This window comes from Corvus brachyrhynchos, unplaced genomic scaffold, assembly GCF_000691975.1.
Source record: "Corvus brachyrhynchos isolate BGI_N302 unplaced genomic scaffold, ASM69197v1 scaffold114, whole genome shotgun sequence".
In the NCBI taxonomy this organism is placed as follows: domain Eukaryota; kingdom Metazoa; phylum Chordata; class Aves; order Passeriformes; family Corvidae; genus Corvus; species Corvus brachyrhynchos.
This window is the reverse complement of record NW_008238337.1, coordinates 4,881,874-4,892,554: the sequence shown is the minus strand read 5'-3', so window position 1 is coordinate 4,892,554 and position 10,681 is coordinate 4,881,874. Positions and strand designations below refer to the sequence as shown.

At 53.2% G+C, this 10,681-nt stretch overlaps 1 long non-coding RNA gene across 1 annotated transcript; it reads left to right on the top strand.

Annotated features, from left to right (window-relative positions):
* LOC108446841 lies at window positions 1-4,590 on the top strand. The gene is made up of 2 exons (XR_001862161.1): window positions 1-227; window positions 3,445-4,590. It is a non-coding gene; the product is annotated as an uncharacterized LOC108446841 (long non-coding RNA).
* The last annotated feature ends 6,091 nt before the right edge of the window (window positions 4,591-10,681 follow it).

Below are 10,681 nucleotides of genomic sequence, written 5' to 3'. Positions count from 1 at the left end.
CAGCACAGGCTGCGAGAGCACAGCCCGGGCTCTGTTCTGTGCCGGCTGCAGCTGCTTGGCAAAGGCTCCCTGTGCTGGGCTCTGGCAGCTCAGCACCGCCGGCACAGCCCAGAGCAAGGGCGAGGGGACAGCCAGGATTGCTTTTTTTAGTTTGCAGAGGTCTGGGAAAACGGAGCGTTTTCCTTGGCTGCCCTAACGGGATCCAGCGATGATTCACGTGGGCAGCGGTGAGTAAGAGTCTCATCTTTATTTACTCCATGGTTTCGTGCCGGCGCTGTGGAAGACCTCGGAGGAGGAGGGGCAGGTCCACAAGGAGCCTCTGTGAGCACTTCCAGCCTGGCTCTGGTGGGAGGATGGCTGAGCATCGATGATTTATGAACTCTCCCGTGCAGGGCAGAGGTCCCTTTTTGCCTCGCACTGGGTTAGTTGAAGGAGGGAACCGGCCCTTTGAGCGATGCTCAAAGAAGCTGCCAGAGATTTCCTCATTGCCGAGGAAACGCCCCCGCATCTCCTCCTGCCGTGTGGCGGTGGGTGTCGCGTGGTCCCTTCCTGTTTGTCACCCAGCCAGGAGGAAGGAGCGGGGCCGTGTCTGCACTCACCCGCAAGGAGCAATCCATGAGTATTCCCAGCAAGCTCGCTGCGGTGTCCCCAGGGGGGATGGACAGGTCAAAAAGCCACCACCAAGCAGGGACCCGGTGCTGCGCCACTCACCTGGTGGTGACACAAAGTCCCAGCAATGTGGGAATGAAGGAAGTGGCTCCAGGGCTGTGCTGGGATTGAGGAATGTCCCTGGGATGGGGTTTTTAAGGCTGGGTGATGCCATCACCATTAATTAGCCCGTGCAGCGCTGACCGCGGTGCCCGCGCTGTCCCCGGCGCTGGACGCTGCCGGTGTCAGCGCTCCGGGAGCAGAGCTGCTGTGTTCCCGCACTGCACGGAGCTGGAACGCCGCTGCCGCTGGCTGGAGCCATCGCTAGAGGTGACATCTGACTGCTGAGAGCCCGTGACTGCCAGCAGGGCTGGGCCAGTGCCAGCTCTGGGTGCCACAGCCACCGCGGGCACATGCCCGGCCTGGGATGGGGCTGCTCCGGTGCCTGTGCGGTGCCGTCCACCTGCAGGGCACCACCAGCACCCTCAGCTTTCCCACCTGCATTTCCCAGGAACCAACAGCTCTCCCATGGCCTCTTTGGGACCGTTTGCTGCTGGATAACCCAGGAGCAGCCCCATGGGGCTGGGCCCTCGCTTGTGGTCTGGTGGCCAAGCCAGAGCCCTGGAGGGTGCATTGTCACCCTCTTCTTTCCTCAGAGGGTGGCTGGGCCCCCCCTCGCCCTCCAGGGTGTGCCAGTGGCTGTGGCAGCAGCTGCAGGAGGGCCACAAGGACTTAGCAGGGCAGGGAATTCCCTCAGTGCTTCCCAGGCTGCCGGGATGGGAACGGGGATCCCTGAGTCCTGATCTTCCCACAAACCCAGCGCTGCTCCCACTAAGGAGCTTAAGCCATGGGGCTGATGCTAAACCTCTTAGTGCTGGCAGCAGCACCCAGGAGCCGATGGCTCCATGCTGAGGGTGATTCTCTGGGATTAAGAAACAGTTCCCTTCCCACAAAGTTTGGGTGAAAAGCCCTGTTTTCTGGGACTGCTGGCGAGACGGTGTCCCACGGGAGCGGGCGGATCTGGGTTCCTTGGTAAATCTACTGCCATCCAAGAAGAAAACACATTTTAATCAAATCCAAGGCAATGCTGCGATCTAGACACAGGAAATATAGGCCATGCTCACAAACTGGGAGGCTGCGTCCCAGAAAACATCAAATGTGAAAATCATTTAGAGGCTGGAGGAGTAAAAGCAGCTCCACAGGCATTCTTAGGGCTCTGGCATCCTCCAAGGCTGGAGCCAGCGGCCCCAGAACAACCCTGGTGAGGTTTAGGGAGTTGCCATGGTCCTGGCACAGTCCTGATGCACCTGTGGGACCGAGGGGAATATTCCATGCAGGGCTGGGAAACGTGGTTCATTAAAGAGGGGTTTGGCAAACAGGAGAGGGTGAATAAAAGAGGAGGAAAATTCTCTGAGGACTGAAAAAACACCACTGAAAGGCGAGGAGGAAGGGAGGTCCCTGGGGTTTAGCCGAAGGAGGATCCAGAGGTGCCTTGAATCCACTGTGCAAGAATGTTCCTGGGATACAGCAGGCTCTGAAAGGGCCTTTTAATCCAACAGGGAAAGCACACAAGAGCCAACAACTGGAAGCCAGAGCCAGACACACTTAAATTAGAACAAAAGACACATTTCTAATAGTGAGGTAATTAACCACTGGAACGAATTATCAAGGGGAAGTGGTGTTTTCTCAGCCTCTTGAAGTTTTCAAATTAAGTTGGGATGTTTTTTTCCGAGAAAAATCTTCACTTGAGCAAAAACAACTGGAGGAACTTACTGCCTGTGCTCAAAAGTCAGCCCAGACCCTGCAGAACACTCTGGCCACAAAACCAGCTTTTTATAAAACTGGTGGAATTTTTAAGTAATTGCCCTGGAAATGGGAAGAAGAGACATTTCCCATCATATTCCTATTCCCAGTGAAGCCAGGACCGCTGGCCCTGCCACAGGCCGTGCTTTTACACTTGTCACCCTCGGGGTAATTCCTTTGCCCTTTGGTAAATATTGTCCGAACAAAATTTGGAATTTGGAGAATGGCCTGGATGCTGCCCCAGGGACCTGCTCTGGGTCATGGTGCAGGTGCAAAACCACACTGGAAGCAGAGCCCTGTCTGAGCTGGGGCTCTCCTTGCAGGACACTGTAAATACACAGATATCTGTATTTATATTTATCTATTTACATTTCTATGGCACACTGACAAGCCTCCAGCAGTGGCACCGCTGCTGTGGCCATGCCTGAGGCGAGGGTGTCCCTGTGTGTTTGGTGTCAGACAGTTTGGCCCTTCCCGTGAGCCGGGGCTGAGCTGGGAAGTCAATCACAGCAGCTCCGTAGAGCTCTGGTCCTGTAATTACTCCGTGATTAAATAAAAACGTAATTCCTTCAACACCTCCGCACTCCTGCTTTATTGCAGGAGAGCCCACACAAGGAATTAATGTTTAAATAATGGCTTTCCTCCCCAGGAGCAGGCTCTGAGATAGGCAGGAATATGTTAATGCTCTGTCCCGCAGATGGAAGGAGCAGCACCTTGCTGGGGGCCGCAGAGGCGACAGTGCAGCATCCACTGGGATTTTCCCACTCATCTCTATCTCCATGTCTTCTGGGCACAGCCCAGGGGTCCCTCTGGATTCAGCCCCCCAAATCCCCACCCTAGCTGGCACGAGGAGCCTTTCCCGCAATGCCAGGGCTTGGAAGCTGCCTGGTAATTCCTGCAATTCAGATGGAAGTTTGATGCCTGGAGGAGTGCAGAGAATTCCAGCCTCTGGCTGCGCTGATTCCTAAGCTGTCCATCTTTTCCTATCGGCAGATGCCAGCTGGGACGTCAGTGCCTGGTGAAGAATTGTCTCTCTCTGCAAAGGGCGACGCAGTTTCAACCTCTTTATTAAACCAAGCACAATCCTGTGCACCAGCAGAGATGAAGAAAAGCTCCTGATAAGTGGGACTGGCCATTCCCCGAGTTCCCAGTCTCCTTGGTTACAGTACGCCACACAAGTGCTTTTCTCGGAGAGCAGGCTGTGAGCAGGGAGTCTGAATCCCAGATTTTGAGAGGTTCCCCATCTCCCTGCCTCATACCTGGTGCTGGGAGGATGCTCAGCACACGACGGGGTGGGGAACGGGCTCCTGCTGGTTTTGCTGAGAGTCAGAGCAGATCCAATGGACTCTGTGCAATCCCAGATCCCAAAGCCTGGACGAGCTGCTGCCAGCTATTAACAAGACTGAATGGGGGATGTGCTGCCTGTTGGAACTGGTGTGAGGATATGGGGAGCAGTAGGGGGCTCAGAGAGCCTCAGCCCTCACCCAGCTCCTCCAGGGAAGCCCAGGAGGGTGCTGGTCCCATATCCAGTGACAGGAGGATGCTGGTCCCATATCCAGTGACAGGAGGGTGCCAGTCCCACATCCAGTGACAGGAGGATGCTGGTTCCATATCCAGTGACAGGAGGATGCCGGTCCCATATCCAGTGACAGGAGGGTGCCAGTCCCACATCCCGTGACAAAAAGGTGCTGGTCCCAGCTCTAGAGCACAGGCAGGAGTGGCTTCAACACAAGTTTGCCACTCTGACCCTGCACCAATGCTGTGCCCACGGTGCCACGTGCTGCAATGCCACCTCGGCGGTGTCACCCAGGGCACGGCAGTCCCAAGGGGTTGCTGTCACCACAGCCAACCTGTGGCAGCCATTAGTAACGTGATCCCCTGGCTGGTCAGAACCTCCTGTAGCTATGGTAATGGACTACCATAATTCACAATTATAATGTCAGATTTAAACCCAGGGCTTGTGCAAAAGGATAAAAATATCTCTTTGCTCGTGGGATCTCGGTATTATTTGCTTTGCTATATTGGAAGCTAAATGCTCTCACGAACATCAAGTGATTGTGCTGAGATTAAACACTTTTCTTCTGTTTATGCACGTTTCACCCTTTTATAGTTTTATTAAAACGCTGGCTGCACTCTCAATTAAGTGAATCATTTCTGCAGTTGTAAGCACATTTCATAGGAATAAATAATTTAATCTGCAGGGTGTTTTGGGCTCAAAACCACAACGCTAAGATATTGGGGGGTGCAGAGGTGAGACGGGGGAGCAGGCAGTGCCATTTCACAGTGCTCCAGCTGGGGTCAGGGATGTGAGCACAAAACCCTCCAGGTGTGCCCTGGGTGTGCCCCCTCACACATCTGGTTTGCACCTCCAGCCCATCCCACCACCCACGGGGAAAAAGGGGGCTCACATTCCCCTTCCTACACCCCATTAGTCCTGCGTTGTCCTCGGCCACCCATCACAGCCATGCCACTGACATCTTTCATCTGAGGAGCCCAAAGCCCCCTGCAAATATTAAAGAATTAATCACCCAAACCGCACAGCTTGTGCTCCGCCAAGCTCGCAGTCGTCGTTTCTGCGAATTTCGCATGGAAAAATCTGTCTGTTTTCTGCCATTTCTTAACCTCCAAATGTTGCTTTCTTGGCACTTTCCAGAAAGCACATGTTCACGTTTCCAGCACAGAGTCCTGTTTCCCTGGATCCCTGCCCACGTTCCCCGTGCTCGGCTGAGCTGCCACGTCCTGGTGCTGGTCCTAGTGCTGGTCCTGGTGCCTGCCCAGGGCACCCCAGCACCAAACCCTGTTCCCCCTCCCTGGCACCTCTCCTGGGTGTGTTTGTACAGCACCAGGCAGACAAAATCCCTGTGAAATCCCACCCACCACTGCTGGGAAACTCTGGCAAAGCAGGATGGCTTTATCCTTCAGGATGGCAGCTGACAAAGGCGGTGCTGTTGGAGAGTAATTAAAATGGACAGGTACCAAACCTTTGTCTTAAAACCCCCGAGACCTTGAGCTATTTCTGACACATCAGCAAAAAGTGGCAGCAGCGTGACAAGCTCAGGGTCACAGCCAGCTCCGAGGGGCCCTTTTCCCAAGGCACAGCCATGGTGCCCTGGCTGCTCCAGCCAGCAGATGAAAACATGAATATTCCTTAGGAAAAGCATTTTCAGCAGCACCAGTTCGCCCCAGTTTTGGATTTTTGCTGTAGGTGATGCCTGGGTGGGTTGGAGTCAGTGCCAGCCCAGAGGTCTGCAACAGGAATGCAAATCAGCCTCAGATCTGGGATTTGCTTCTGCTGGGTGGGTTTTATTCCCTTTAAAACCCTCCCTCTGCTCCAGGTGCCCCAGTGCCAGCAAGGGGCTCTGGAAGGGTTCCTGCAGCAGGAGCTCTCTTCCCGGCTGATTTGCAATGTGCCGCACAAGCACAAAGACCTTGCACTGTAATTAAGCTCTGGCTGTTCTTTCAGAACTTAGATTCAGAGAAATTAATCACTCAGAAAGAGCAGCTTGACTGGGAGTTGAGGGAAAAACAACCCTTTCCCCCCAAAGCCACGGCCAGTGTGTGGAGGTTTATGCCCAGCAGTGGCTGCTCCCTCTTCATCACATGGGTGAGCAAATGAGGACCCATCCTGCCTTCAGTCCTCTTATAAATTATTTAGCACAATCCAAATTACTGGGAATGTTCACTGTCTGTCCAGCAAAATCTAATTTGTATAAAGCTCATTTGGCAGCGATTTTCCTTAATGGCCAGGGTGGCCTTCTGTGGGTGTGTTGTAAAAGTGATCTCTTGGGCACAGGTGGGAAAGGCCTGCGTGGGCTTGCACTCCAAAATAACAACCAAAAATTAATTATAGCCATTATAACAGCTCAAAAGTACATTTAGTGAAAGTGGAAAATAGAATGAGGATAATTATAGTGGTTTTTCCCTACTGTATCAGTCATTTGATGACTTAGCAAGCTCCTCTATAAATATAGAACACATCAATAAAATACATCATACAGGATACAGAACACAGAATATATAACATCTTACATAATATACAGTAGACAATGTAATTGTAAGGTGTATCAATAGATAATATGTATCTAACATCTGTTTATATCTAATAATTTCTTTATAATGAATATGCAAAATATATATTAGCTGTATATGATACATAATATATTTAATATATAAAATACACAATATATTTAATGTATATATTATATATTTAATATAGAAGATACATAATATATATATATTATATAATGCACATAATACATTTTCTGGACATTTTGAGTTGAGAGAGACCAGGAGCCATCCAGGGACACGTGGGGGTCTGGAGCAGAGCCAGTCCTGTCCCTACTGCTCCTGGGCAGATTCCAGCCTGGGGAGGTCACTGAACAGCCCCACCACATCCCCCTTTGCCATCTGGATCTCAGCTTTTCCAGGCCCCCGGAGCAGCAGGATCAGCGTCAGCCTAAACTGAGCCCAGCAGAGCCTCAGCCCAGACACCCCACTTCTTCCTCTGACTCCTTGTCCCACCTTCAGGGATTTTTCCCCCTCAGAGAGAGTGAGGTGCTGGCACGTGTGTGTGTGTGGGGTGGATGATATTCCCAGATGATCCAGGATGCTCTGGGCTCCGCCGGGATCGCCTGTCAGCGGCGCGGCAGGAGGGTGTGGGCTGGCTGGCACTGAGGCAGGAATCCCAGCGGGACTTCAATAAGGATAAAGCTCAGCCTGATAAAACCAAGCCCCAGCCTGACAGATGGCCCTGAGCGAGGGGGAAAGGCGGGAGCTGGGCAGGGAGCATTCCTCCCTACTGTTCCCACTCCAGCATCGGCAATGAGGGACACCCTGGGAAGGGCTAAGATCCTGATTTTGGTGGGGACAGGGGACTTGGGGTCACCCTCAGTGGTCCTGCACAGCACAGAGACACAATTCCCGCTCTCCATCCGCACAGGGATGAGGAGGGTGCCCAAGGCTGCACTGCTTTGGCAAACCCAGTCCATTTTAATTTTCCATCCATCCCTGCCGTGCCACGCCATGCCAAGGACTTGGCTCATCTCTTCACAGACCCTTTTCCCCATTCCAAACCCATTTGGAAGTCCCTGTGCTGGGGATGGGCTTGGCCAGTGCCGGAGCTGCTGGAGCACGAGCCCAGCCTCAAGAGCCAGCAGTGAGCAGGGGGCAGGGGGAGGCTGCCACGCCTGCTGAGCTACCGGAAGGAAGAATAATTTCAATTCTATCTCCCTTTTGGAAGGGACACATTTAATGGCAGAGAGGCTCCATGCATGGCAGCAATCAGGAATTAACTCCCTTCATCCAAGTGCCGTGAAATTGAATCCTGTCAGCGTGAGCAGGAGCTGAACATGGTGCAGGAGAGGTGGGGCTTCCACGTCCCCATCCTGCTGCCAGAGCCACCAACCCATCAGGACAACCCTGGCTGCTCTACCAGGTGAGGATGTGCAGCTCTGGGTGGTTCCCATCCCTCTGAGCAGAGCTAGGAGTCAAAGCCAAGCATTCACAGATACAGGCGTTGGGAAGACCAGCTTATTTGTTGGAAAAGAGGCTCATGGACGTGGCTAATCACTTGGAAGTGCAGTAAATGGAGTTCCCTGATTGCTCTGAGAGCATTGGAGGAGGCCACAGAGCACCTCAGGCACATGGTAGGATTCTCGGGGTGGTGTGGCGCAGGACTAGGAGTTGGATTGATGATCCCTGTGAGTCCCTTGCAACTCAGGAATTCCATGATCTCCCTGATGCTCAGCACAGCAAAGGTGCCATGATTCAGGGGGGTGATGGGGAGACCAGGGGGGTCTCCAGCCCTGGTACCCACCTCAGAAGGGACTGGGAATTGCACCCAAGCCTGCCCAGCTCACGCTTAGTGCTGCTGGATTCTCCCTGAGACATGGATGTGCCGAGCCAAAGGCAGCTCTGCCAGCAGGAAAGCAGCCGGTCCCAGCACCGGGAGTGCTGCAGGATAGCTCTGGACACTCAATCCTCAGTGATGGGCATCATGCAGAGAAGGAGCTCTTACAGAGATCACTCCTCTGAGGAGGGCTTTCCACAGGCACAGCCAGTGGAAGAAAAGAGCACGCTTTAATTGCGCTAATTAGAGACTTGGCAGTCTCGTTGCTTGATGCTTTTTGCATTTGCTGCGGAGACATTTCCCTTTGCCAGGGTCTGCCCTTCCCGGAGAGGGAGGGATGGCTGCTGTGGGGTGCTGGGGGCCAGGGTTTTTTTTCCTGCTGATTCCAGCTCTGAGATGCACTTGGGTGAAGGATCCTTTCTCCAGGGGTGACGTGGAGCCTCCACACTTCCCATCCCTGCCAGCAGCACAGGGCAAAGCTCTTGTGCTGGAAGCAGGAGAATGTACTAAAACACAGGGGCAAAGGGAATATAACTCCTGTCCTCCCACTCCAGGCTATAAATGGCCATGGTCCTGCTCCTGGCTGGCTCAGCCATCGTTTTTGTGTCTCCTGAGCATTCCGGGGGGAGTGAGGAACAGGAGATTTCTCTCCTGTGCCGTGCACACGCCGTATTTTCCGCTGGCCAGCACTGATGGATGGCTCGGTCTCACCATCCGTGAGCTTTGCTCTCTGGCTGCTCCAAGGGCAAACAATTCTCTGGACTCAGCCTGAAACGCTCCAGGCCAAGCATCGTTTTGTCCTGGTTTGTCATTAAAGGATGTGCACAGCCATTCCAAGTGACAGAGCAATTTCCTTTGTGTCCTGCAAAGCAAAAGGAAAAGAAAGAAGTCAGCGTATTACACACAAATCTGCTTTTCTCCTGCAAGTTGAAATAGGAACAGCTTAATTTCCAGCAAAGCCAACGCTGTAGTAATTCCAAATCAAAGGCTTCGTGTCAAAGAAATCATTTTGCTACAGCCACAAATAATGAGCAATTTATGTCACGTTTGGAGATTAGATTAAAAACGAGCTGCAAAGAGACACCTCAGCTGGTGGTGGTTGTAGGTCTGACTTCAGAAGCCAAAGGTGGGGCAGCACTGGACTCCTGGCCCTGGGTGTCCCTCCTCCAGGTGCCACTGGTGTCCCTCCCCTCAGGTGCCAGCAGTTGGCTCTGGGCAGGCTGGGCTCCCAAGGGCTGCTGCCTCTGCCATGGAGCCAGGTTGGGAGAGCTGGGGGCGTTCACCTGGACAAGAGAAGGCTCCAGGGAGAGCTCAGAGCCCCTTCCAGGGCCTAAAGGGGCTCCAGGAGAGCTGGAGAGGGACTGGGGACAAGGGATGTAGTGACAGGACACAGGGAAATGGCTTCCCACTGCCAGAGGGCAGGGATGGATGGGATATTGGGAAGGAATTGTTCCCTGGGAGGGTGGGGAGGCCCTGGCACAGGGTGCCCAGAGAAGCTGTGGCTGCCCCTGGATCCCTGGCAGTGTCCAAGGCCAGGCTGGACATTGGGGCTTGGAGCAGCCTGGGACAGTGGAAGGGGTCCCTGCCCATGGCAGAGGAAGGAACTGGATGATTTTTAAGGTCCCTTCCCACCCAAACCCTTCTGTGATTCCCTCCTTCTATAAAATCCCTCTGGGGAGAAATACTTGCTGCAAAGAGAAAAGCACTTGCTTTTCTCTCCCAGAAACAGCAGAATCATTAAAAAAAGACCAATTTTAAACGAATTAGAGGCAATTTCTTCATTTGCTGCCTTCTTGCATGAGGCACACGTCGTGAAAGGGACACGTGGGAGCACAGGGAATGTCACCCTGAGCAGAGCTGCCTCCTGCCAGGCTGCTGGCCCTGCAGGGACCGAGGAATCGCCAGGAACTGCTGACAGGCGGCCGAGCAAAGTGCTGATGTGAGGCCTCATCCCCAGGCTCCTCATCCATTGCTGACAAGGAAAATGCTGCTTGCTGCAAGGCCTTCGCTTTAAATTAGAAGTGAAGGTGAAGAATCCAACAGGCAAAACAAAATGCTGAACAGTGCCCAACTGGCTTTTCAAGCTGCCATTGCCCCCTGGCTGTCCCGGGGGGTCCAGGGAGGTTGTGCAAATTGGTGCAAATTTTCCAGCCAAGCAAATGACTTGGAAATTGCTGATGGAAGAGGACAGATTTGTGCACAGATCCTTTTGCCCCAAACCTCTGATCAAGGATTAAGTTTGGATCTCTTCTAGGAAAGAAGGGTGAGGCTGAGAAAAGAGCTTTTTGTGCATGTGGAAGGACGGGCTGGGCTCTGCACTGCACCACTCCCATGGACCTGCTCCCACCGTGGGGAACGGAATAACGAGAAGGGACCTGCGTG